The sequence below is a fragment of the Diceros bicornis genome, chromosome 28 (assembly GCF_020826845.1).
Source record: "Diceros bicornis minor isolate mBicDic1 chromosome 28, mDicBic1.mat.cur, whole genome shotgun sequence".
NCBI classification, from domain to species: domain Eukaryota; kingdom Metazoa; phylum Chordata; class Mammalia; order Perissodactyla; family Rhinocerotidae; genus Diceros; species Diceros bicornis.
In genome coordinates this window covers 2856628-2881395 of record NC_080767.1, presented here as the reverse complement: position 1 = coordinate 2881395, position 24768 = coordinate 2856628, and positions in this window count along the sequence as shown.

Sequence of the window (24768 nt, the reverse complement as noted above, 5' to 3'; positions counted from 1 at the left end):
GTATTCAGCTGCCTGAATCTAGAGTAGAAGTCTTCTATCAATTCTGGAAATTTCTGTTATTATGTCTGAATATTCCTTTAAATCATATATATATTTATATTATTTAATTCAAATGTATATACATATATTTATGTTATTTATACACATTCAATATATATTCATTGACTATATATTTATATTATTTAATTTAATATATTATTCAATATCGTGATTTGTATTATTCAAAAAATATACATATGTTATTTATATATATAGTTTTCTATACTTGACCAAACTCAAGCCAGGCTCCTTTGAGCTCTCTTCTTGACTAGGCCTCAATCTTGGCCTATAATAACTACAGCCTCTCAGCACAAATGATTTCACCTCCCCACACATATTATAAGACTTAAAGAATGACATAGTTTCTGACAGCTCAAATCCACATCCCTAGGATGACCCGAGCCCCCTTAAAGTGCCTGCCTGAAAAAGCTCAAGGCAGCCAAAAGAATTGAGTGTTCTGGCCAACACTTGATCTTTGGCCCCTGACATCCCTTTCTTAGAGCATTTACCCAAAAGTGCTTACAAATGTGACTCTTTCCTCTGTCCTTTTGAGTTGCATGTGCGTCTCCTATAACTCAGCAGTGCATTTCTCAAGGTCCTGAGAACCATTCCTTGAGATGAGGACAAGGTGTCTGTCTCCCACACTCTGTGAGAGGAGAGAAGTGAAACTTTGATCATTTCCAACTAGCAGACAGAACTGGCCAGATCACAATGCACTGACCAACACTCGGTAACTTTTCCCTCCCTGACTCTACTGAGCCCCTGCTCACCCCTCTGCCTACTCTCTCATTCTCCCTTTCAAATGCTCAGTCACCTCTGTACAAATCAAATTGAGTTCAGTTCACCCTGTTCTCTCTTCCCTATTGCAATGGTATAGTACTGATTAAAATCTGTCCTGACCACTTTAACTAGAGCTTGGCTTTGTGTATCCTCTACTTCTAACACACATACAGATAATCTCATGCATATGCGTATATATGCATATACCAATGTAACCATGGGCCCTCCAGGACCAGTTCAACTGACCTCATCTTATCAACAGAGTAGTTAAGAGTTTTCTTTCAGGAACTGAGACCCCTCGTCCAGTTCAGGCCAGTTAAGACCACCAACCCATCAATTGGGCCTGCACAAATGCTCAATAAGTGACCTTTTTGACATCAAGGAGATAAAAACTCCATCCTCAGATCATGATAACACTGCCAATTTGTGAACACACATCCTATGAGGAGCCATGAAGCTTGACTTTGCTTGTGCAGATCATCAATTATCTCACTTCTCCTTACTTCCAATCATGTACCTCCACACATCAGACCACCCTGCCCTTCATCCCATAAATTGTGCCCCAAATCCTGGATTGGGAAGACAGATCTGAGACAGACACATGCCCCCTGTCTCCTAGCAGATCAGTCTCACCTAATAAAGCTGTAATTATTTTCCCAAAAGCTGATGCCAGAAAAACTGGCTTTTTTAATGTGCATTGGGCAAGAGAACCCCAATATTGTGCAGTAACATCAATACCTATATATACACTTAATGGATGTTTTATCTTCTTTTTTTTTCTTTGCTGAGCAAGATGCACCCTGCGCTAACACCTGTGCCAATCTTCCTCTATTTTGTATGTGGGTTGTCACCACAGACTGGCCACTGGTGAGTGGTATAGGTCCATGCCTAGGAACTGAACCTGGGCCGTTGAAGTGGAGTTCTCTGAACTTAACCACTAGGCCATGGGACCAACCCATCTCTAATTGTTTTGAGGATGTTACTAGATATGTAATTGAAGTTTCACTATGATCTCTGGATTTCCTTGCTGCTCCTTTAGTCCCTCACTTCAGTGTATGTGTTTTTTGCTCCATCTTTCATGATAGAGGAATTCCTCAAATATCAAGTGGTCCTTGGCTACCCATTCATATTTCTGTGATGGAAAGAAAACAGCTGAGTAGGATCTCTGTGGGCCTGATGGGGCCTGTGTCTGTCTGGACTCAATGTTTCTTCAGGGGTGTTGAGTATTGAACTAGTAACAGGCAAACAGTGTTGGTGCCCACAATGATCTCTAACAACATACTTATTCCACACATTCCCACAATGACAGACATCTGCTGAACACGTGGAAATGCTGACAACACACACTCACATCCACACTATTTGCAAATGACCATCAGCATTGACACTGTAAACTACACATGATAATGCACACTGATACTCAGAACATACACTCAAACTCACACACATACAGACCACTCACTGTCTCAGAGCCCACAGTGACTTGAACTCTCTAAACACACACAGACATCAATAAAACACACCTTTACATAGACGTCATAATAGCCATGCACCCTGTGGCCATACAGAATTACTGAACACACACACATCCACACAAAAAGGACCATGTCCATGCACGTGTGGGGTTGATCAGGGTTTTTTTTTTCACACCTCAGCATCAACATGGACACCCCAGGGCGAGAGGGAGAGGCAGAGGGCACATGGACAAAGTGTGGGGAGCAGTCAAGAGGCACTTGCATAAAGCAAATATGATACCTGCAAAGCTGGTTGCTAAATGACATATGACTCAAGGGTATGAGGAGGCAAGAGGATCTGAAATGGTACAAAGGAGGTGACTCATACAAACACATCATAAGATATTTAAATGTAAGGAACAGTGACATTTTAAAAGGTACTGAGGAGAGTACATCAAAGTTTAAATATAATTCCAAACAATGAATGACATGGAATTCTGGCCAAAGAACAGCCATTATTGCTGTTAAAATTCCTATTTAAATGTTTCTTATAGAATTATAGACATACTCCTTGAAAAATAATAAATATTCATTGGTTTAAATCATATAAAACATTTCAGGGTAAAATAACTGCAGGTTCCACTTTTATTGAGTAGCTTTCCTTGTGCAGCTATAAAAGCTGGACAAAGCACACAGAACAGCTGTTTGAAGGGTCAGAGAACATCTTGTGCAGCGAGGACTTGGGGGTCTACAATCTCTGAGACGAGGGAAGCAGAAGATTGTGAGCACTAGCTACATGCGGTGTCTCCCCAAGACATTTGTTATTTCAACAGTGAGAGAAGAGAGTCTGAGCAGAAAGAGGAGGAAAAATGAACTGAAATTTGGTTCCAACAAAGTCCAGTAACTTCTGCTTCCAGTCATATGTGGTAAAGGCTGAGCAACAATTAAACATTGATTTAATAAATACTGTATGTTTGAAAACACCAAAGTGATGTGGAAGCAAACAGGACTAGATGAAATAAAATTTCAAAAAGGGAGGAGCCTTTTTAGGTGAGATTACCAGACATGCCTTCACCCGGGAGAATTTGCTTAATCTGAACTCTGATAATCAGACGTCTTCCCAGAAGACAATTCTAAGTACAATCTGTCATAATTATCTATGTTAGCTTTTTAATATCACAAGCTTTGTTTGGCTGTTAAATTTTATTGCCTCCACTAGAAGACTCTATGAAGGGAAAGACATTGTATCATTTGCCACACGGTCTCCAAAACATTCTTCAATTGGGGCTGTATGACTTCTATAAATATTTGTTAATTGTTGGTTTCATGAAGGCTATGGACTGAATGTCTATGTAACCCAATTTCATATGTTAAAATCCTGATCCCCAACATGATGGTATTTGGAAGTGGACCTTTGGGAGTTAATTAGGTTAGGTGAGGCCATGAGTGTGAAACCCCCATGATGGGATTAATGCCCTTATAAGGAGACGGAGGGCCAGAGATCTCTCTGCCAGATGAGGGTAGAGCAAGAAGCGGTCCTTCTGCAAAACAGGAAGAGAGCACTCACCAAAAACATATCAGCTTGAACCTAGACCTTGAACATCCCATTCTTCAGAACTGTGAGGAATGCATTTCTGTTGTTAAAAGTGCCCAGTCTAGGAACAGCCCAGTGATGCAGTGGGTAAGTGTGGGTGCTCTGTTTCGGCAGCCCGAGGGTTCGCAGGTTCAGATCCCAGGCATGCACCGATGCACCACTTGTCAAGCCATGTTGTGGTGGCATCCCATATAAAATGTAGAGAAAGATTGGCACAGATGTTAGCCCAGGGCCAATCTTCCTCAGCCAAAAAGTGGAGGATTGGCATCAGATGTTAGCTCAGGGTGACCTTTTGTGATCGTCCTCACAAAAATAAAAACAAACAAACCCCCATAGTGCCCAGTCTAGGGGACTGCCCCACGGCCTAGTGGTTACGTTCAGTGAGCTCCTCTTCAGTAGCCTGGGTTCGGTTCCTGGACACAGCCCTACACCACTCATCTACAGGCGTACTGTGGGGGTGAGCCACACACAAAATAGAGGAAGACTGTCGCAGATGTTAGCTCATGGTGAATCTTCCTCAGCAAAATATAAATAAAGTACCCAGTCTATGGTATTTTTGTTACAGCATCCCATACTGACTAGGACACTGAGTGTGTGAATAAGTTCATTTAGATTGACAATCCGTCTTCTACATGACACGTTATTGCCAATGATTCCTAAATTGGTGTGAGTCAAATTTCCCTTAAGGATCATAAAGACGTTAGAGCCCTTCTCCATAGTTATGCACATATTGATACACATGAAAACATGTTGCATCAAGTGCTTTATCGACACTTTAGTCTTACACCTCATCCCATTGGCTTTCAGTGAACCTCAGTGTTACAGTCAGTGTTTTGGGCAATAAAGACCCTGGACTGAAGAGGGGACGGTATCCATCATGCAGCTCCTGTCCTCTGCCCAGCCAGCTCCAGAGCAGGGTCAATTTAAAGATGGGCTTTCCTCCAGCCAGCTCTGTCTTCCTCCCAGCCTGATCTCATGATCTCGACAGGAGCAAAGAGTGGAAATTTGGAGGGAAGAGCTACAGAAGGCATCTCCCAGGGGAAATTCTTTGTGGTTACATGATCTAGAATATGGACACTCCGTTGCTCTAAGGTGTCCTGAAAATGGAACAAGTCCCATGTTCCCATGTCTGCAATATCCTTCCATGTCCTTTTTCCATTCCATCTCTCTTTTCTTGGTGGCAAAATTCCCTTGGCAACAACAGTAAAATAATGAAAGTAGGGAATGGCCCATTTCCAGTCTCAGAATTCTGTGAAATTTTACTGTCTATCCCCTGTATCCCAGGACTGACACCCTTTTTACTCTTTTAAGATTAGATTATATTTTAATCTCCTTTAATCAAAGTTTTCTCTCATCCTTGTTGTGTATATACATATTCTAATACATAATATTGAAAACATTATTTTGGCCCTACATTTTCCAGATTCATTCATAGTTATTTTCTGATGGATGCATGCCTTTGTAATTATGTTTATAACTCCATTAACTATGAAATTGACTAAATGATGAGTAGTAATGTACTAACAGGAGAATGGCTCATTATTATTCAACATAAAGTTTCATGTTTTCATCAAGACAAATACAGGAATACTTAATTGTTTAACAAAACCTCTTGCTGTGTACATGTAAGCAATTATAAATCTGTTGATGTTGGTTTACCTTGTCGATTATTCCTTGTTTCTGAGTTGTGTATTCAGCATTTCCATGAACACTTTAGAATCCTGCATCTTTATTCTACCATTTTAAATACTAGGTCATCGACTAAAGTCCACATGACTTGTTCAGTTGTGTGCTAGTGGGTCCTTTGTAGGGTGTCTTCCCAGGTACGTTTTCACATTGTCATCGACAAAAGTCCACATTACTTGTTCAGTTGTGTGCTACTGAATCCTTTGTAGGGTGTCTTCCTGGGTACATTTTCCAATGTGAACTCCAGCAGATAACCTTGTGACACTGATGTAAATACTCATGTCTCCACAGATCATGGAGGCCAATGATGTTGGGTCCTTTACAGAGTCATATATAACCTAATACTTTTCATTCAGTTAGTATAAGGAATGCTATGGAAAGTAGATTGGGGACAATTAATAAAAGAAGATTGATTATGAATATGTTGTTAGGGAGAAAAATTGAACCTCTGGCTATAAAAGTTTACCTTTTATGCAATTAATCAGCCACCCTAACAAACCCCGTTCATAGGCAGGGCTATATACATATATATATTAGATTAAGATTATATCATCTATTAGTTTGAATGTGCTTTTGTAAAGTATGCCTTGTTTCTCTTGCTCTTTCATACTAGGAGAAATATGGAATAGATAGAAACAGACTGGCTTACTCTGGTCTGAACTCAGATCACGTAGGACTTGAATCATTCAACAAATGAGCCATTAACGGTGGCTACACCACTGGGATCTCCTGATCCAACATCGCGGTCATACACCCTGTTGTGGATATGGACTCTAGAATAAGATTTTGCTGTTATCCCGATTGTTCTATTGATCAATATTTTGGATCAATAAGTGATGAAATATTTTGACTAGCTGGTCTAGATTTTAATCACTCAGAGGTTATTTTCTTCTCTGAGGTCTCACCAACAAAACTGTTAGTCCATTTAAGATTTGTTATCCCTTGATTTGGCTTACCTTTGTTTTATTTTTGAATTAATTGAAGCTCCATTGGGTCTTCTTGTCTTATTTTGTAATTCCTGCCTCTTCAGAGAAAGGTCAATTTCACTGATTAAAAGTAAGAGAGAGTAAAACCCTCGAGTGGCCATTCATACGAGTCCTCATTTAGACAACAAATGATGATGCTGCCTTTGCAGGGTCCAGTCACCGCAGCCTTTATACCATGTCACTGGGCAAGCAGGGCCTGTAACACCAGAAAAACCAGAGGAGATGCTTTTGGTAAACAGTGGTGGCTGTGTTTGCCGAGTTTCTTTTACTTTTTAAATCTTTCCTGGAATGCCCACCTGTGTTGTGTTAGCGATTAATGTAATAAATAATTATTGGGTTCAATTTATTTTATTGATAACTTTCGGTGATTATCTGTTCTAAGATTATGCAAGGAGAAATAATTCTTGTTGGTCATAGTAACAGTACTACTTCTATGAATTAATAGACTAATGCAGTATTAGATTAGGAGTTAGTTTCTGTGATTGAAATTAAGATAAGTATATTGTTGAACCTGAAGGCATTCTTAATTGGTGGCTGAATTTAGGCCAACTAGGGTATTGTTTGCACTCCCTTTCTAAGGAAGTTTGTATCCTGTATCTAAAAGGCTGTACCTCTTTAGAGTTGGGTCTGGGGGAGGCAGGAGTCTGGACAAGTGTGTAGCTGGCTCTGGCCCAGAGGGATGAGCAAGAGACACAGAGCACCTGCTGCCACACACAGCCACAGCAAACATCACCCATCAGTCACGACATGCTTGACTGCAGAGCCCAGAGAGCCCCCAGTCCTCAACAAAGTGCACTCTGAAGCCACTCCCTGGCAGAGTAGGGGACTATGATGAACCCATTTGCTGTCCCCGCTCCCCAAAGACGTGCTCCAGGCCTCCTTTCCCCACTTACTTCACAGCTCCTCACTGTCCTTGGTACTCAGGCCTTCAAGTACTGCCAGCAGCTGGCTCCAGCTCTTCTCCTTCCTTACCATGGCCTCCCCTCACTTCTCCCACTATAGTTCCAAGGCGAGTTACCTGTGGCTCCTGAGTGCTGCTCCTTGGCCTGGAAGGCCCTTCCTTCACCCCATCCACCCTGTGTGCTCCTACTTACCCTTCAAGACTCGACTCCAGTGATGCCTCCTCGGGAAGCTCTCCCTGATGCTCCATCTCCCCAGGCCTCCTCTGGACCACCTCTCTGCCTCCTGCCCACGTCCATCACTGCCTGGCATCTTGCTGGGCCCTCTTGTCTGGTCTCCACGTCCAGCCCAGCCCCTCAAGAGGGGAGGAAATGCTTAGGCTCAGGGCAATGGAGCAGATTCCTGGACTGTGGTGACACTGCCCACCCCAGGAGAGGTCATTCTTTGGGCCACTTCCAGCTTGTGCCCAGTGCAGCTCAGGGGGAGCCAGGACACAAGGAGGCTGGCTCTGGGCTCAGCAGGTCACAGGGTCGGCCTAGGGAAAGGGCACAGGGGCCACACAGAGGGGCTTAGGACAAAACTCCAAGTCATCGATACCCTTACTAAGGGCAGCAGGGGCCAAAGGCAGCCGCACAGGCTGCAGGAGGTGCTGGCGAGCTTTCCATCTGCTCAGATGGTGGCTAGAGACCAACTCCTGATAGAAATTGACCATGGGCAGCAGGATGGCCAAGAGGTCTGTTTGGGGAGATGCCCCACAAGCCCTTTGTCACCCAGCCCCACCCACAGGGGTCAAGGCCAGGCTCAGAGCTCCCACCCAGAGACACCCTTACCTTTGGGGATGACTCTGACACCACTGCCCTATCCAGGGCCAGATAGGTGGCCCCAGGCATTGGGACTACATCAGAGTCACAGATCTTTATAGAGATGGGGCCCTGTCTAGTCTGACACATGTGTATTGGAAGGTCGGAGAGGGCTGTCGTGGTTGCTGTGGTGTGCCCTGCAACTAAATTGCAGCTCCACAATCCCCTCAGCCCTGGCTCCCCCATGAGGCCTCCCTCCAAGAGTGCCACACCAGTGACAGAAGTGACCCATCTGAGGTCATAAGGTGAGTCAGTAGCTGGCCTGAAACCAGGTCTCCTGACTCCCCAATTCCAGGGCTTCCCCCACATGACATGCCCTACCGAGTCACGTCCCTTCAGTTGTCTGTACCTTTATCCATGTGTCCCTGTCCTTCCACACCTCCTCAGGTTCAGCAAGGTGGGTCTGCTGCTGGCCCGCTCTGTCCCAACCTCCTGGATACACAATACCCTGCCTTCCAGCCCACAAATGCCCAGCCACTCTCCCCAAACCTGCCCTTTAATACTTGATTGGCAGGGATGGACCCACTGAAATCTCTGCATATAAACTCCATTAAAAAAGAAAAACGTGCTTCCTTTGCAATAAACTCTAAGTGGGAGCTCTTACACAGGGCATTCCACTACCCATGGGATGGCACCTTCAACCACTCAACTACAGGAAGTGCAGACCTCATCTTTCTAGGGCCTCTTCTCATTGTGACCTTGGGGAAAAGCAGGGCTCTCGGACTTAGGAAAGTGAACAACAAAAGGATCGCTCTCAGTGTGGGAGAGGCATGATGCAGGCGGTCTTGTTGTGCAGCCCTCGGGGCCATCAGGGCAGTGCAGTCAGCTTGGAGAGCAGTGACGAAGGTGGATAGAGTGGGAGACTTGACCGTGCTTCTACCTTTTGTTTGTCATTCTACTTTTGGAAACCTGTCCCAAGGAGACGTTCTCTCATATGAACATTTCAGATACAGAGATGAGTGTTTCTAGTAACAAAAAGTTGCAACAATGTTAAGAGCCAATGATGGGAGATGGCTGCATGGACGATGGCATGCTCACAGGTACTGAAGCATCATACAGCCATCAAAAATCATACTTCCACATGAGAAAACACTTGTGCTATAATATTAAGTAAAAAAAACACATCAAGATTGAAATTCAATATTCATATGTGTGACATTATGTAAGTAAAATGGGGGCGAGTAAAACCAAGATCTGTGCATAGAAAAAAGTTTGAAGAAAACACACCAAAATGTTTACAGTGGTTATCTTTGGGAAGCAGAACTATGGTTGATATAGCTTTTAACATTTTCTGCTTCTCTAGATTGTCAAATTTTCTCAAATGGGTTCATATATATTATTTTTAAAAGAGAAAAGTAGGTACGAAACTAAAAACATATCACTCTCTCCTAGAAAAACAGCTTTTGCCAACTTGTCTTTCCTCTTCTGCTCCTTCTGTGGGCTTCCGTGAGTTTTTAAGGGGACATTGTTACACTCTGGGAGGATGGAAGTGCCGCCAGCCTGGAGGAGTGGGCCCTGGAGAGGGACATCTCAGGAAGAGGTGGGGGCAAGAGGGGCTGGGGAACTCTGCCAGGGCTGCCTGCTCACCCAGGCCCCAGTGGGCCAGCTGCAGACGCAGGTCTTCAGGCCTTGGTAAAGATCTGGTGCAAACTCACAATGGCCTCACTGACAGAGGAGGCACAGGGTAAGCACTGGCCACGGAGTTCCTGCCCCTCCAAGGGGCCCCTGCCCCCAAGTCCAGCAGAGCTGAGGGGCCCAGGGAGAGGGCAGGGGCTGCCACCGCCCGTGGGACTCTAACAGCAAATGCCTTTCTCAAGTGACACCTTATGTGAAAACCCCAGCAGCGGGATGGACTAGGTAACTTGTGGGGCCCAGTGCAGAGCAAATACGCAGGACCCCTTGTTAAAAAATGACAAAATTTCAAGATAGTGACAGCAGAGCACTAAACCAAACAGACTTTTCTAAACATGGGTCACACGACCCGGAAGCTGGCAGAGGACGGGAGCTGCTCTTGCTGCCGGCCTTCGTGGCACCTTCAGTGCCCACCTGCTGGGGTGACCCTAAGGGATCTTAGAGGAACTCAGGGCACTAGAGAATTCAGAGGAAATGCCACTTATGTTGTGAAATAGCTAGGGCTTCAGACTCACGCAGAGCAGGCTCAAATCCGCCTTACGCTGCTTCTCAGCTGTGTGACCTCCAGCAAGATGCCTAACATCTCTGAACCTCAGGTCTTTCTTGTAAAATATGAAGGTGAAATGAGTTCACCCCTGAAAGTAATGGGGCAATTTGAGGGCCTGGTGCAGAGGAGGTGCTCAGTAAATGCTCGCTCTCCACCACCCCCTTTTGGGAGAAAATTAGAAAAGCAAAAACACCCAGATTCTCCCAGGGAACTGTCCTGTCACCACCTAAAGAAGCCTGGGGAACATGCTTTCTCACTGGCAGCTTAGCATCAGGCTGCATAATGGGCCCCTGATCACCCCTGGCAGCCACATTTGCTGTGGCTCCCCTCCCAGCACCCTCTTCCCCGCCCATGCTCCCCAGCCAGCCAGCTCCAGAACAAAGCCCGTGTCCTCTCCCAGGACTAGCTGTAAGGATGCCAGAGAGAATTCTGCTACTTCATGCAGCCCCCACCCATCCCAACTGTTCCTCCTCTGCCCCTGCTCATCACCCCCAGCTCCTACCACCCTGGAGACCTGGGAACCTCCCCAATGTGTCTGGGGTTTGAGCTGAATGACAGAGGGGAAGCCAAAGGGACTCTGTCATGCACCCCACTTGTGGACAGGAAAACAGGCCCAGAGAGAAAGAGTGAAAGCCCCGGGAGTCAGGGCAGCCCCAGCCTAGGAGTATGTCCCCCACTCCCTGCTGTGGTCTCTGTCTTTCTCTGCCACATCAGATGCCCCTCCCTGGTCCCATTCTCCATGTGTGTTCTCTGCTCCATCCATCTGTGATGACCCAACACTTTGGCTGTTGGAGGCCCCTGGTGTTGTCCTCCTAAGGGAGTTGTTGCAGAGGGCTGTCCCCTCTTCCAGCAGTTTGTGCGCTGAGGGCAAACCCCTACCCTGGGGTCTCACTCAGTACAACAAGAGCAGGGTGTGGAAGGTGCTGAGTGGGTGCAGAGACACCCCTGAGCTGTGTGGCACACGTCCAAAGATAGTAGCTCAGAAAATGACAAACATGCCACAGAGCCAGTTCTGCTCCCTTTTCAGGGCACGTGGCTTTGTCCCCTCAAGGCAACTTGCTGAACTGCAGGATGAATGGGCTCTGACAATTGAGTGAATGGAGCACTTTGAAAGCAAAATGGGACAGTTACCCGCTCTCCACTTCTGGGTTGTTAAAACTACCCCTGCCTGTGCTTGAAGAGAGGCTGAAAATATCTAATGGAGAAATATTCAGTGCCAATGCAGCCTTTTCTATTTTTTTGATTCTCTGAGAACCTTGGTGCATGAAATAATGGCTGTTCTTGGATCTGAACTCTAAAGAGCTAAGGAACTTACACAAAGGCTGGTGGAGAGCTCAGAGACACGTGAATGCCTAGTCAGCACCCTCACTGCCCTGATGTCATCAGCACCATGCCGGTCTGCTCTCTGTGCCAGTTCTGGGATTTGCACGTGGTATCCTTTTCTCTTTAGGATGGCGGTGTGTGTGTAAAAGTAGTCTGTATGTAAAACTGATGGCGCTCTTCTCAGAGACATGTAGAGAATGTCTACTCCCCAAGGACCAGAGCAAAAACCAGATGCAGTCAGGTCAGGCGCTCTGCTCCCTGCACAGGCAACACTGACAGTCTGAGAATCTGATTTAAGGATCAGGCCAGGTGGGCCAAGCTCTGGAGATCTGTGAGCCTGGGGACCCTGCAGAAGCCTTGAGCCATGGCCCACCCCTGCTATGAGCCTGTGTCAGGATGGTGGCAGGAGCCCCAGCCCGCTGAGCTCGCAGAGGCTGCTTTTCTCTTATCCTGCAGGTCCCTTCTGGGGATGCATTTGCTTTGGATCCAGGTTGGCTTTGCTGACATCCAAGGCCTGCTCAGTTGACCCTTGTCAACAATGGCCATGGAGAGTTGGGACTTTGGCTTATACCCCAACTCTCTGGCTAGAGTCCAGCTCTGGCTGCCCAACCTGGTTCAATGCTTGGCATCTCAGCTGAGCCCTGCCCACTTGCCACCCCACAGTCTGTTCTTCTTGGCCCATCAGAGGCAAACCCTCATCTGCTACACCCCTTAGGGGCACTGCTCATTAGTTCCTGCCGCACCCCAGTCCCCGCTCTGGAGACAATGTCTTTAATCCAGAATGCATTTAGTCAGTGCAGTCATTGATGGAGGAATTAGTCTGGGGTTTTCTCTCTTTCGTTAGCAGTCAAGGTTTTGCTAAAGATCTCTGTACATCTTGATTTGCAAACATCTGCCACACAACTCAGTTCTCTCTCCTTCATTCTCGATTCCCTCTGGCCTCTTCCAAGAGATGCCCAGCTCTGTCTCTCTTTGTGCCAATCCTGTCAGTATGTCCTGATGGAGTCTCTGTTGTGGGCACCATGCTGGGCACAGGTGAGACATAGCCAGAGGTGGATAAGTCATATCCCTTCCCTGGAGGATCTTCCAGCCTAAGAAGGGGGTCAGATACCCACAGAGGTAACTTATACTTCAACAAGGTGAGGCCAGAACAGAGGTGTGCCCATACTGCAGTGGGAGGGTCTCACCATGGAAGCCACAAGCGCTACCCAGAGGTTTTGCAGGACAAAAAAGGAGCCCAATTGGGCTGGCCCTGTGGTGTAGTGGTTAAGTGCACGTGCGCCGCTGCTGGCCACCCTGGTTTGGATCCCGGGCCTGCACCGATGCACTGCATGTCAGGCCATGCTGTGGTGGCGTCCCATATAAAAGTGGAGGAAAATGGGCACAGATGTTAGCCCAGGGCCAGTCTTCCTCAGCAAAAAGAGGAGGATTAGCATGGATGTTAGCTCAGGGCTGATCTCCCTCACACAAAAAAGGAGCCCAACAGGTGTGCTATAGGATGGAATGAATTGGAACAGAGGGGATGGTATGAACAAAGATGCAGAGTACAACAGGGTGTTGAGTGCAGGGCAGCAGGGGTGGGGATGGCAGGAGGAACATGGGAAACAGGACTCAAGGCACAGAGTGGGCCCTGCAGAGGGGCTGCCTGGGGATGGGTCAAGGCGGCCCTATCCATGTCAAAGTTGGTTTGCCAACGTGACTCCACGGCTACAGTTTTACCTTAAACCCTGAACTAAAGATCTCTGCAGTTTCTTGCAGAGTCAGTCTTCCAGGATTCTGAGTGCTCCCAAGCCAAGAAAATACCACGACCATCACTAAACTCCTACCCTGCCCTTTAGGGCTGCCTGAGCGGTCCCAAGTTCCAATCATAAATGGGAGAAAAATAGCTATTAAAACAATGAAATGGTGCCAAACTGAGGATTCTAGAGGAGGGGAGAATTCTTCTCAGAGGAGGATGCTCCTTTTGTTTTAGATGGTCCTTGGAGCTTTTTGAGATGAGGCCCAAGAGGGCTGTTTAGATGGGAGAGAAGAGACTGAGCAGAGCTGGATAGTCGTGCTTAATAAATTTTGTGCAGACTCTTGTTTGGGTATGCTCTTCCGTTACCTCTAGGGAGACGTGGCTGCGGGTGGGGGCTCCGGGGGTGGAGAGTATACAGGGAGTAGAGACAGGGCCAATGTCCTCGATGTGTGACCTGTGCACAGCCTGCTTAGAAGCACCTAATGCCTGGTTTCAGGCTCTGCTGTTGTTGCCTTGAAATTCCTAAGAGCTTTGCATTTTCATTTTGCACTGGCCCCAGCAAACTATTTAGCTGGTCCAGAAAAAAGTGTAGACAAGGGTATATTGGTAAAGGATTAACGACCAGCTCTCTGTAACAAAAACTCTTACTGTTAGCATTGGCCGATTTCCATGGTGTAAACGTTCCTACCTTGGCCCATTTTAAGCTACCAAAGGGTGAATAACATGCTTGCAAGATTCTTGAAAATTTCACAACCAACTTGCAAGTTGGTATAAGCCAGCTCCAGCACATCACTGGATGCAGGGCGAGGGTCTTGGCAGATAAAGGGATTATGAACACCCCCACCACCAACAAAATGGCAGTTGGAAGCATGTGGAGAGAGGCCACTGTGAGGAGAGGAGGTCAGCAAGAAATCCCTGTAGCAGGAAACGCTGAGTTACAGGAGGGCAAGGATATCTTCTATTCACCTTTAAGCCATTTTCTGTTTCAGTACTGGAAACACCTTCTACTGTATCTAAGCCTTTCGGAAAATTTGGTCTATACTTGGCTGGTGTCAGGGGCTTGGGGACTGAAGGAGGAGCCAGTTGGGTGTCATTAGGGCTTTCATGGATACTCTGATTCTCCTCCTGGGACAGGGAAGGACTGTACTTCCCAAGTCCCTGAAGTTGAGTGTGGTCATGTGACTCGCTTTGTCCAATGAAATGTGAACAGAGCTGTCAGGCACCATTTGCCACCTTGCTTCCTCTGCCATGGGACTGGTGAATTTCCTGATAGTGGGAGACCTGTCAGCCTGTGTCCCTGACACTGAGTGAGAATGTCGTGGAGCAGAACCCACAATAGACACAGTGTGAGAGAAAAAACAATCTTTGTTGTTTTAAGCCACTGAGACTAGGGGGCTGTTTGTAATTGCAGCAGAATCTAGCTCCATCTGACGGACACATGGAGTGACCACACGGGAGTAAGCAGCAGTCAAGACTGAGTGAAGACAGCTACTGTGAGAAGTGATACAAGAAGTCAGGAGAGAAGAATTGGAAGCCAGACGCGGCCATGAAAATGGAAGTGTCAGACTAAGATCAGCTGACCACTGCCTCATCCTCTTCCCCAGGCTCCTCTTTCCCTGAAAGAGGGAAATCCTCTTTCCCTCTGAAAGAGGGAAAATCCTCAGGAATACGTGGGATGGGGCTTGAGGAATTTTTCTGGCTATCAGGTGGACCATGAGAGCTTGAGGCCATCCAGGTGACACAGTGGTTCCTGAACATGCACCTTTTATCTGGCCCATCTCCCCAACAAGGAAGGAATAGTTGTGGGGCAGGCACAGGCCAAGGATCCACAGGCAGGAGACCCAAGGTAAGCCTGGATTCTGGCACTGGAAGTGACCTTGGAGTGACCTTGGATAAGTCCCTTCCTCTTCTGTGGACCTCCGAGTTCTCAGATCCCTCCCAGCTCTGACGTTCTAAGACCCTCTGTCTTTGTCACGGGCGTCACTCTTCACTTACTTGGCTCCTCAGCACCTCCTGCCTACCTGATGGTCTACTTCCTGGGAAATGGGCTCTGTCTCACCTTCCTGGAGCCCCTCCAGAGCACACAGGTGCCCTCTGCCCTGCAGGATGTATATGTGTGTGTGTGTGAGTGAGAGTGAGTGAGAGTGAGAGAGAGAGAGAGCCTACAGCCAGAAAGCTTTACCAACCTGATCTTTCAGTCTTCTTTAAAGAAATTGTTTGCCCTGGAGAGTAATGCACTCAGTTGGAATCGTTGCTCCAAATTCCCACCAAAAAGGCCCCTACTGCCGCACTGACAAACACTCACACACACACACTTTCACTCAAAACTGACCAGTTTTGTGCTCCCCAGCACCAGAGAGGACCCTGCCCTTTGCACCCACCCCTTCTCTTACCTACCAACCCCTGAAACCTTTCAAGGCCATACGCTACATGATCCCACACCATCTTTGGCCATAAAATGACCCATTTTCTAGCTGGGTTCACACTGCAAACTCTATTATTGCACCAATCACACTCTACCACAATCAGACCTTAAGGGTAGAAACTTCCATCTCTTTACTGCCTACTACAGAGCTGATGTCCATTCATTCATCAAGCCCTTACAGAGTACCTACTCTGTGTGAGGCAGAAGGGACAGAGTGATAAAGGACACCCCTGCCTTCAAGGAGGTCCCACCAGGCCGGGTGGGGGACAGACTTGAGGAGCCATCTCTGACACGGCATGCTGAGGGTGGGAAAGCTGTGGGAGCAGGGGGCACAGAGCACATTCTGAGATGAGAGTCCCCAGAAGGAGGCATTTGAGCTTGGTAGGATTCCACCAGGCAGGGAAACGTGGGGGTGGCAAGGGTACTCCAAACAGAAGCCCCAGCATATGCAAAGGCCAAGAGGTACACAGCTCACGACCAGGGAGCGTTGGCTGGAGCCCCGAGTGATGGGGAAAGAGGAGCCTGGGGAAGAGGATGAGGCAGTGGTCAGCTGATCTTAGGCAGTTAGTGAATGAGTGAGTGAATGAGTGAATGACACCCTTGATCATGAAGCCACTAACCAGGTGCTGGTTCCTAGACCCATTTCCTGGTCCCTAGCAAGGACTCAACTTGGCTTCAGGGATATGTGTAGGGCTAGGATAGATCTCAGAATGAACCAGATGGTTTAGACATGGGGCAAGCCACCCTCCCAGGAGCCACGTGAGAAGAGACTACGAGTGGCAAGACTGGCAAGTAGACAATCAGACCTGGGTTCTAGTCCTGGCTCTGCCACCTCCCAGCTGTGTGAGCTTGGGAAGGTGACTTGAGTTCTCTGAGCCTGCTTCCTCGTTTGATCCTATGAGGATTGCTATGGGGACTGACTAAGGAACCATGTCTGACAGTGCCTAGTGCAGGGTAGAGGAGTCGTGTGGAATCTGAAACTTTTTTTGTTTTTTATTGATGTTTTAATGGTTTCTAACACTGTGAAATTTTGGGTTGTACATTTTTGTTTGTCCATCACCACATATATGACTCCCTCCACCCCTTGTGCCCACCCCCCACCCCCACTGCCCTGGTAACCACAGTCCAGTTTTCTCTGTCCATGTGTTGGTTTATATTCCACATATGAGTGAGATCATACAGTGTTTGTCTTTCTCTTTCTGGCTTATTTCACTTAACATAATACGCTCCAGACCCATCCATGTTGTTGCAAATGGGACAATTTTGTCTTTTTTTACGGCTGAGTAGTGGAATCTGAAACTTTTGTTCAACCTCAAGTTCCAAGCTGATGTGACCATCAGTTCAGAGCTTGGCAGCAGCACCACAAGCTGGAATTGGAAACTTCAGATCTTTAAACATTCCAGGCAGAGCTGGCTTCAAAGCTGTGTGATGGAGTCCTATGCTTAGAAGGCCCCATGCTTGGGGCTTCAAGTTCTGCAGTTGCAACCTTGAAGTTCTTAACCATTTCTCTTTGAATTTGTTTCCACGAGTAACATCTGATGAAACAATAGAGTACACCCCAGGGGAATGGAGACTCAGCCTTCATGTGTTCCTGCCTTGTGCTGCATCCCTGGGATGGTTTCTCAGCTGCTCGCTCCCCACATGCTGGTACCCCAAACCCATGACCTTCTCTACCCTCTGTCTGGGAGCAAATGGGTAGAGTCAGCCAGGAAGACTCACATCCCACCGTGAGTCACCCTCCACCCTCTGCAGGGGCCTTGGGGTAGGTGCAGAAATGGGGGGTGCAGTGCCCACCCGATGGTGTCTCAGGGCAGGGCAAGGAGACAGTGCCTGGGAACTAAGTGGGTGACTCAGCAGGGACATCTTGCCCACCCCTCATCTAGGTACCAAGTGTATCATGGCACAGAGGTTAGAGGAGGTTGGAGGTTGAAACTGGGGGGTCGCCTGTCTGCCATGGGTGGGTTGGTGGGCTGTGAGAAGGGGAGATTGACTTCGCGGACTCCACCCAGGGCCTTGCATTTTTCGCTTGCATCAGGCCCTACAAATCATGCAGCCGACTCTGGTTAGAATCTATGTTTCCATTTTTCCGTCCTCAGCTCAGAGTCCAAGGCCCTCGTGTGACATGGCCAAATGGCTCCGAGCATCTGGTGAGCACTGGTGAGATGAGTGGGGGAGAGGCAATCAGACCATTCGGTGCTGTGGTAGACAGCTGGTGAGGGGCGTCTAAGGGACAGAGAACCAGTGCCTTCCAAACTTTAATGTAAATGGCAATCAACTGGGATGTTGTGAAAGTGCAGATTCTGATTCCAGAGGTCTGGGCAGGGCCTGAGATTCTCCATTTCTAACATGCTCTTGCTTCATGGACCACATTTTGAGTAGTGAAGTTCTAGAAGGCTTAACCTAACAACAGCATGGCCTTCAGACCGATGCCCTGTGAGCCCCTGTAGAAGCTCTTATGACAGGCAGAAGGAATGACTGCTTGGAACTGAGCCAGGAGCCCACACTATGATGACTTAGCAGGGACCCTGTGTCCTCGGACTCTTTAGCTGATAATGTGGGAATTCTTAGTCAATGTGGTCATCATCAGAGTAACTAAAAACTCGCCCATATATAACCTCACTCAATCCTCACACCCTTGTCAGGCAAGTATAAAAGGGCTGTTTTATAGATGAAGGAATAGAGGCTCAGAGTATGGGGGGACATACTCCAGGTTGCAACTCTCAAGTGGCAGAGGTAGGATCAGAACTCAGATCTAAGGCCCTTCCCACTCTGCCAGCATCACTAAATTTAAGTTTGGAGACTGGCCTAGCTGTGGGTGGAATTTGCTCCCCCCTGCCGGTCATGTGCCACCCTGATCCTGCAGGAGCCCAGAGTGTGAGGTGTTGGGCCTGTGCCCTGGGCAACCTGGCCACCCTCCTCTGCACCCCTATCCAGCATTTACCTCTGCCTTCAGCCGCTCGATATTGATCTCCCCACCCTCGATCTGCTGCTGTAGCTGCTTGGCCACTGTCTTCTCTGTCTCCACGACCTGCAGCAGGTGCAGATACTCCTGCATCAATGCTTCACACTCCCTGGCCAGGGTCTGGTAGCTGTGGACAGACAGACCTGGTAAGACACTGTCTTCTTATCCCCCAGAGATCCAAGCAGAAGTGAGGGTCCCCCACTGACTGCAATTAGAAGATTCTGACTCCCAGACGTGGTGCACAGGGCCTTGACCTGGCTGCTGTTCTGTTACTGACTGCTCTGGCCCCTTCTCCAACTCCTGTCTCACACTCTGACCTCTGGTTCCTCTAACTGATCCTGTTCTCTCTCCTCCCCCTCCAATCCACCCCCCAGGCCTTTGTACAGGCTCAATCTCTTGTTAAGGGTAATGCATATGCTGACTTTAAGTTAAAGTCAATGCTCAAATGGAACAACAAAGCCTGGATGACAGAACATCTGTTTACAACATGGTTCACTGAATATTTTGAACTCACTGTTGAGACCTACCGCTCAGAGAAAGAGATTCCTTTCAAAATATGACTGTTTACTGGCAAGTGCTGTGGTTCCCATGGAGAGACTGATGCTGGTGTGTGCCCCCCTTCACACACACACAGAAGTTAGGAAAAGTCTTATGACTCACATAATAGATGTCTCTGAGGAGAGCAGGGCCAAAATCACAAGCAGCTCTGAAATGGCTTGAGGGAGCAAGGAAAGAAGCCATGCCTGGGTTTTTATTGTGGTTGGAGGTTTTAAAGAAAAAATATTCAATGACACTTGTCAAAGATGGTAAGGCATATTTTATTCAGAACCACTGCAATATGTAGAGACCACTGTGATGGGATTCACAGTGGGGGAGAAATGAGATTGTGCTCGACTCTGAATGCAACATGGGCAAGTGAGAATTCATGGCGAGGCAGCATGGTGGGGGTCAGGGGATGGAAAATTACTAAGAGAAAAAACAAGTATTGGGGTTCCTGGCTAATCTGACCTAACAAGATTCTTAGCGAAGACAGGCCAGAGTTATCAGACAACACCTGAGGGATGGTGGGGGACATGGAGGAGCCCAAGCAGATCTCGAGGGTGATCAGATATACAGGTGAGGGTTCTGGTTAAACTGACTTAGCAAGGTTCTTGCTAAAACTGGATTTTACAAGGAAGTGCACAGACATGCCTAGGAGAAGGTTCAGGATCCTGACTAAAGTTTGGTCAAAGCAAGAAATCTTTGCCAGGGGTGAGACCAGGGCAAGGATTCTGCACACAGACAGGGCTTGTGTGGTTGGATCCGAAGCCAATGCCAGAGAAGGGAGCCTCTGGATTTTCTCCTCAGCTTGTCCAGGTGTGGACACAAGGGGAAGAGGGAGAGGAGAGGCATAAGCTGTCAGCACACATCAAAAAGTGCAGAGTCTGACTGCTCATTACAAGGACAAACATGCGTAGACAAATATGCATTCACAATGGCTTGTTTTTATATAAAGAAACACCAACAGGAAGCTCAAGAATGATCAAAACTGTGTACTGGGGGTGGCTGGAGTAACAGCGCTGGAGGGGACCCAGAAATGTTGGCAGTGACTCTTCTGAAGTTAGACTTTTCTATCTTACAGGTTTATCTAATATGAACAGAGAAATTTACACATACCGTGTTTTCCCATTTAATAGTTTTTCTTTAATTTTAACTTTTGTACATAGGAAATCATTCTAAGCTTTAATTCCTTTAGCACACTAACTGTTACAAAAGAGTAAACCATAACAAATGAAATTTGCATATCTGTCGCTAACTAAAAGGACAAACTGCATCCTAGTTTGTCCTTCCACTGTATCTCACACAGGCAGTATTTTCAGGAATCAACGGCATATTACAATGCAATAGGGGTTTGGATTTAGCTCCTTAAACATAGTAGGATTAGTTTGATTACTTTTCATCACACCAATTAAAATAGAAATTCCATTGCTTTAGCTTTTTAAATCTCAGTGTTCTCTAGGGACACGCACACACAAACACTGAAGTAAAATGGAAAAATGCACCTGAAAACTTCAACACATTCATTTCACATCTTGAGATTCTCTTGCTTAAAAAGAACAAAAATTCTGTTTATTTCCACAATATTCTTGCCTTACAGACATTATATCTCTCCATCAATTCACCTTTTTAAACCCAAGAAACTCAAAATGTTATTTCTCATACAGGAAATAAAATTACAAAGAGCAAAGGGAAAACGGAAGCACAGGGCTGCAGTGTTCAATCAATACAGGAATCCAAAGGAAAGAAACACAAATATTGGGATCAGCACAGATAAGCAGCCTGCTTCCCACAGGACAGAAGGAAAGCCACATTCAGAAAGTTAAACACATTCTAAACTCTCCTGATAGATACAGAAGCCCTGGAGTGGGTCAGTCCCTGGTGCAGAAGGATGGGGAAACCTGAGAAGCCACAGGAATGGACTCTGGGAGCTCACACACCCTCCTCTGCCTGGGGAGGAAAAGAAGGGCTCCCTCACTCAGCTTCCACTCTCACAAGTGAGGAGAATCTTAGCAGGATGCAGTTTAAGGTTGTGACTCAAAGGAACCTTAAATTCATAAACCCTAATCCAGACACAGATCTCCTGACAGTCACAGTCTTTCTCAATGTGCACAAATTACACTCCGCGGGCACCTACACTGTGGGTGAAAAACTTCACCCTTCGTGTAGACACAGGCCCAAGGGGAGCACAGGGACAACCTCAGGAAGGGCAGCAACTCCCACCCCCTGTGCAGGTGCCTTCCCAGCTTTCCAGGACTCTGTAGCTTGTCTCAGCAGAAATGCTCCTTCTGCAGTGGGTATGAGCAGGGAGGACACCCAGGAAGAATGTGTGGGCCCTCAAGTACTTCCCTGTGTAGGCTCAAGGGGGGCTTAGCTTAGAGACTCTGACCCCAGGCCTCTGCTCTCAGTCACGTTGCTTTGGACCACAGTGATCTTGTAAATGGTACAACCCAGTATTTGAAGAATCTAGCAAATTCACACAAACCTAGATTTTACGGGGAAAGGAGGGAAGAAAGTTGTAAAGCATTTTTCTAGTTCAATGAGAAAAGCCACATGTATTTATTACTTTCAGAAAATAATGTTAATTAATTATTTCCATGGCAAGACACTGTTTTATAAACAATTAATCATACTTAACACTTGCTGTTCAAGTGTAAGCCCTGGAATTCCATTTGAAAACACTGCATCCCAAAGAAAAGAACAGAACTCACAATATGACTAGACACGCTCAGGGGAGGCACAAAGGGAAACAAGAATTTTTAACACATTCAATACAATACTAGCATCTTTTATTTTTTTCTGAAATTTACCTATTTCTTGCCTCTATGGAAATGCTTTATACTGCTTTTCAGGCCCACAGTTTACATAAACTTTAACTTTTGGAAACCTGAGGCTCAACTAAGTGAGTAAATATTTTCAAGTTGACAAACCCAGGGAGGGGCAGTGCTGACAGGCCAGAACACCCAAGAAAGTTTGCACAGAGGAACCTCCACTCCAAGGCCTTCCCATAGGATGTCTGTGCCAGGAGAGAGCCTGGGAGGGGCACAGGGACTTCAGATGACGGGTTCCAGGTGGTCATTCTCTGCTCTCCTCTCATGGAAAAGAATCACAGAAAAAGTATAAATCTCACAGTCAACTCAGCCAAAACCAAACTCCCACAGCTCCCCACGAAGCAGGACCTCCCCAAGTCTCTCCAACTGAGTTTCTTATTTCTTTTCTCAGGCCATAAACTCAGCACCGAATTCAACTCCTCCTTCCCCTGCCCTCACTACTTCCCATCTGTACACAGTCCTACTGTCTTGACCTCCAAACACACCCAGAATTCAACCTCCTCTCCCCACCCTGACCTAAGCCTCCAAGGCCTCTTGCCTGGCTTATTGCAACAGCCTCCTAACTGGTCTCCTTGCTTCTGCCCCAGCCACTCTGTGGTATATTCTCAACACAGCAGCCAGATTGAGTCTGCTAAACATGCCCAGCCATGTTACTCCTCCTCTCAACACCTTCCAAAGGGTAACCATCTCATTCAGAATGAATAAACACCAAAGTCCTCTCTATGACCAACAAAGCCCCATGATTGGCCCCAAGTCACCACTCTGCCTTCAGCTCCTGCTGTCCTCACTGGCTGTACCCTGGTCACACTGGCCTCCTTGCTGCTCCCAGAGCAGGCCACTTGCCCTTCCTCCTGCACTGCTTTGGGACTTGTTCAAACTTACCTCTGCAGTGAGACCTTTCCTGGCCCTCCTGGCTACAACTCCACTCCCCCCCCCAGCCTGGCACACATCATTCTCCCACATGAGCCACACCATTAGTGTCACATCTAGAACATGACCCGGGGCATGCTTTTTGTGTTTTGTTCACTTCTCTGGCCCCAGGGTCTAGAACAATGCGTGACACAAACCTTGCACTCGATAAGAAATGTAGCTTAATGAATGGATGAGTATAAAAACAACCATGAACTGCCTAACCATTGGGCAAGGAAGGCCAAATCTGTAAGAACCCCAGGGTCCAGGGGAGGCTGGTCCATTAATCAGCCATAAAAGGACGTACAGCATCATGTTAGAAAGAAAACTCCCCACCACATCCTACAAATACCATACATGTTTTTATCAGCATCAACAGAGGCCTTCAAATGCAAACATATTTTCTACTTTGAAGCAGCCTTCAGTGTCCCATTACCGCTCATCACATGCCTACTCCTAACTTTAACATGATGACTTTCACATCTAAGGTAATGTGACTGATATTAAACTGTGTTTTCTACCTTAACCAAGTCTCTCCTGGGAATGGTCATAAGTATGCAAGCAGTAATAACCTGAGAACAGATGGAGAAGTAAATAATTCTATTCCTTCCCCCACTCTGTGCCCTCAGCAAATGGTACAACACTGTCTGATTCTTTTTCTTTTTTAAACAAACTTCACCAGAAATACATCTGCTGAACATGCTCCTTTGGAAGTCAGGGCTACTGCTTCCTCCAGCCACCTAACACATTTAAGTGGCCAGATGCCACAAACCATTGAAATATTGCCTACATGTCTATCGTACAGTTCCCAAACCGAGATTTCAGTAAACTTATGTTGCAGCTGCCAGGAAAAGAAAAAGAAAGCAAAAACAATGCCATCCACGAAGACAGGTAGAATTCAACCAAATGAAAGTCTTCCTTTACAGATGCAGGGGTACTGGAAAGCAAATCACCCCTTACAAGGAATGAGGGAACTAAAATTGCTGTGGGAAGAAAAAGAGAGCTCCTGCATAAATGCTTTCAAGGCAACTTGCAAAAATCTAAAATATCTTGCCAGTAAAAATTAATGAACTGTCTCCTCTGGAGCAGCAGCATGCTAGTGATGGTGCTCAGGGTAGGCCACCCCAAGATGCACCACTCTGGTATGCAGATTATTTTGAGCTGAAGACAATAAAGACTCAGAAGACTCAGGAAGAACATTTGAGTTTCCCCTCCCAAATTGCCTAAAGAATTTAACATAGAAGACCTGTTTTAGGAAGGAGCCAATATCATAGGAGGGCTATAATCTAATGTAAAATAGATGTTACAATAGGAAAGGCACCAACAAGCCCATTTTATCAAAATTTCTGTCTCTCCCTGGCCATATTCTCTATAGCTTGCCCTGAAAAGAGTTGTCAGACAAACATTTGCATTTATATCTCCATGTGAATTGTCTTCTTCCCCTCTGAAATCCCAAACCACTACCCCTCCAACACCTTCCATGCCTTTAGCTACAGTACAACACTTAAGCAAGCAGCTTAGACAGAATGACGAGTTGCTCCTTTCCGAGTTTCTCCCATGTATAC